The sequence below is a fragment of the Papilio xuthus genome, unplaced genomic scaffold (assembly GCF_000836235.2).
Source record: "Papilio xuthus unplaced genomic scaffold, Pxut_1.1 DF826949.1, whole genome shotgun sequence".
NCBI lineage: Eukaryota > Metazoa > Arthropoda > Insecta > Lepidoptera > Papilionidae > Papilio > Papilio xuthus.
In genome coordinates this window covers 5,671,995-5,676,398 of record NW_013531700.1, presented here as the reverse complement: position 1 = coordinate 5,676,398, position 4,404 = coordinate 5,671,995, and positions in this window count along the sequence as shown.

Sequence of the window (4,404 nt, the reverse complement as noted above, 5' to 3'; positions counted from 1 at the left end):
ATTTAAATACATTTGCCAAGTTTACAGTACAACGTTCAGTTTGATTGCTTGTTGATTGATTGATTGAATATGTATAGAGGCGTTAGTAAATTATTACTCATATATTACTAATCATCGGAATATACTATCTACACTGATCTTCATAGATATCTGCTTATTAGTTTTTTTTTTTATAGGAGAAGGGGGCAAACGAGCAACGAATCGCCTAATATTATTTGATCCGACGCCCATGGACATCCGCAACGACAGGTCGGGTTTCAAACACCGCAATCAACCGTTACCATCGCCAACATGGGGAAAATTAAATAGACACAAAATAACACAGCCTGTAGTATTTTTTGTTTCTAGGGGCGAGGGGGGTTGAAGGGAGGATCTTAACAACGATACAATGTTGCAGGGGGCCAACGGGATATGCGTTGGCATTCCGGTACCCCACTAAACTGTTCATCCGCGCTACGAACTTAATGCGCTACTATACGCTTTCTTTCCTGCTAAAGAAACACGGGACGATATCGTTCTAGTGTTTTCTCAGCATGATAGCTCATCAATAGATTTTTATGCGAAGATACATTGAATTTTCATCGCTAATTATATCTAAACATATTAAAATCTCTCTCATTCTATAAAATAAGAGATATGTCGTATCCTCACAGGATGTTAAGATAAACTGCTGATCGACAAATATACAGCAGTACAAAGACAGAGACTTAAAAGCTTTTGTATTTATTTGCTGACCCTACATTTACACGGCCATAACCTTTACTGGAATATGAAACAACTGTACGCATGTCACTTACTGAGCTGAGACATAAATCAATTCATCTTGCTGTGAGTTTGCACCGCGGAACATATTTTCAACCCCCATTGTCTTCAACAAAGCGAATAAAATGTTTTAATACTGATGGCTACGTCTTATTTTTCTTCAAAAAATATTCGTTGCTAGTAGAAATACTTAAGTTAGTTAGTTATACTATTCTTTTAATGCTTTGCTGTCCTTTTCAGGATTTTTGTGTTTATTAGAACTAACCATTGTTTCAAGTTTTTTAGTTAAGTCAGCAATTCTCTTAAGTTTAACCCTTTTTGCACGAAAGTAGTTAGGTATTTTTCTTCTAATGGTATTTCAATTATTAAGATACTCATTTTCTTGGCCTTCTTGTAGTTAAAGAGAGGACATAAGGTTTAATTTTATTTTAATTTTAAGTTTTTGATTACTTGTCTGAAAAACTTGACCACTCTGAGATAGAGCCATCGGAAAACTTTAATTTTTTTTTTATATCAAAAGATGGCAAACGAGCGAGCGGTCCCCTGAAATCGCTGAAATAGCGAAGTGACCGTTGCCCATAGACATACGCAATTGCATATGCCTACCTTTAATCGACGGAAGAGAGGATGCACAGAAAGAAAATATCTTCCCTTTCCATGCATCCTCTCATCCGGAAAGTCCACTTCCACTTCCCATTCTTTCCTTATAAAGAAAAGTATGGGAAGGGAAAGAGGACTAAATTAGGCCTCCGGGACGCACACTCATCAGACTGCACGCGGAATAGCTTCCACTTGACGCCTGTCTTCTGTGTGGTCGTGGTATTTCAACGGGCGAGCCTGGCCGATTCGTGCGAAGATGTTAAAGCGGACTCTACCACTGTAATCCATTGTAAGTAATATTTTTTTCTAATAATCTTTTGAATTCGAGATTGACCTATATGTTATAATGATTCTTGTAATAATTTATTCTTCCTTACGCACGCACACATTCAAATCAGTTTCCCGAAGTCCGATATCAACGTTTATAATAAGCCTGTAATATTATCAAAATAACTTTTAATGCTTCCAACGTTGGAGCCCACATACAAACATTGGTGGTTTGAAGTGGCGTTTCGCTTTGTAATAGCTGTCTTCTTTGTGTTTGAAGTTTGAAATGGTCCAAGATGTACATTTTACAATGTTAACATTAATTTTAACTATCTTATTAAGTATTTAAGGGACTGGATGGGGATGGCGAGGGATCGGGGAAGGTGGACACTTTTGTTGTCAGAGGCCAAGGCCAACTTCGGGTCGTTGCGTCACCTTAGTTAGTTTTAATCAGTTAATTAAATGTTTTTCTATTGTAACATGGTTTATCTTAACGTCAGATTATCCCCACGAAAGAAATAATATTCAAATGCATGATCTTTGTACGGTTAACAGATACTTAGGTTTTTAACTGAGCGATGTAGTGCCGTATTACGTTGAGCTACTGCACCGTTTTATTCATGTGACATCTCTCGTACTCTATTAATTATTTCTGTCGTATGTATAGTCCTGTCGTAGACTGATTCCAATTGAAACTTTTCAATAGACTTGCCTATGTTCCAGGCAAAAATATCGATAATCCAAAATATTCTTTTTTTTCAGGCGCTTCTGTATGTCACATGTCGCTGTGGTTGCGAAAAAGTATTTCGTCGGTGAAATAAATTAAATATCTTGTTCCTCTCAGAAATGATATAGGTTGCTCTTAATCTTGACAAGTGAATTGATTTCAATCGGATGTTGGCTTGTTGGTATAAATGTGGCAAACATGTTGTTTGCTAAACTTTTGGCTGTGACGTATTATTGGCAACGATGGCACCGAGCCGCCAGTTTCAATGAAAACTGCGCGCGCGCCGGTCGCCCTGTATACTCCTAGTGACAGTTAGAAACATCTCAATTGTTTATACATTGCTGCTATAATTCGCTAGTGTGAAAGTGTTATCAAACATAAGCGTTATTGGATATCGATTCAATAGAATCGATTTTGTGCATTAACACCTGAGGACTATAGTAACGGATTAGGTATGTTTTAAATTTTATTTAACTAAAGAGATATATATTTTTTAATAACACTAATTTTAACCTTTACCTTGAGTATGAAATCGTTGAAAATATTCAAATCTATTTAAAATCTTTGTATTAAGCCATCTCTCAATAAATATACGGTCTTACCAATATAACTGTCACCCACACATCAATGCGCGCCCAAATCCACAGATTACACAAAAAATATAATAATAACGCTACGTTTTTTTTTTTAAATTTGCGAACGATGTTTATATTTCGAACGCGATTTAAAGACTTTTTTTTAAATTTCATATTTTTCGATTCGCAAATAGCTATAAATAAATGAAGATCGCGATAAAGCTGGTAATTTAAACGATTGTGCATCCAAAGAACTATTTAATAAAATAAACATGTGTTGAATGATCAAAGAATCTATTGTTAGGTGTGAATAAACTCGTAACAGCGTAAAAGGTTTGTAAGAAAACTATGCGATATTCAAATTTAGTTATCATAGAGATTAACAAACTATTTTCTCGTCCCTTTCAAAATGTCGTTGATTGTTGCCCTTATTTCTTCAATCAGTGAACCCTTTCTTTTATTTCCCGCTATTATACAAATTGCCAGCTCTTCTGTAGATCCCAGAGAAACCAGAAAATTTTGAATATCACTGACTTAAATAACAGTTTAAATTCCAATCTGTTTTATGGAAAATTCGACTATCAACAATATTTTTTTTAATATCACAGTTTATGGCAATACTATAGCAGAAATACAAGACATGCTTGTTAATAAGATTAAGTTTCATCCGTAAAATACAAAATAATTATCAATAAACTCGAAATGAAAAAAGTCAATTTTCTACTATATGTTTCACTATTTATCGACCGCAGCTCCGTCTGGGTAAAAAAGAAAGAAGATTAGTAGCCTATGTGTTCTTTCAGATTGTGCTCTACCTCAATAAGTGCAATATATAATTTGTTTAATTAACTATGGGTCTCTGAGACCAAAATCTCTGTATAAAAGATTTCGTCATCCCAATTATTTATCTATGATACAGCACTTTTAAACGGAGATTTAGGTCAGAAACTCACAGTAAATAGTGACACAATTTTTGCAATATGAAAGAATTCATAATTATCTTTGTATTTTTAAGAGTTATAGATGGATTGCAACTTTGTTGTGATAATGGTAATTCTCTTATTAAATATAAGATTGATTACATAGATCGTTTAAATGTTGGTTTTGAACTTTAATCACAAAAAATCGGCTAATATAATTCGCACGATTTCTTTCTACGATGTAACGTTTTATAAGAATAAAAAAAAATAATCGAGCGAACGCTCACGAGATGTCACAGGCGTGTCTAAAAATATATTTGATCTTGAGTATCACAGAATCATAAGTAAAGTGAACTATACACGATTTTCGTCTGGAGAATCGTCGGATTTATTACGGTCTTGTGCGTTTCGCCCAGCGTCTAATGGAAGCCACACACGTTGGGTTTTGCATGACCGTTAAGCCGTGTGGTTAAGACCGCTGTGACTCTGATATTGGCACATCTTGTCTTTGTTTTGTTCAAAGACTATGAAAGGAACGGCTATAGGAATATAA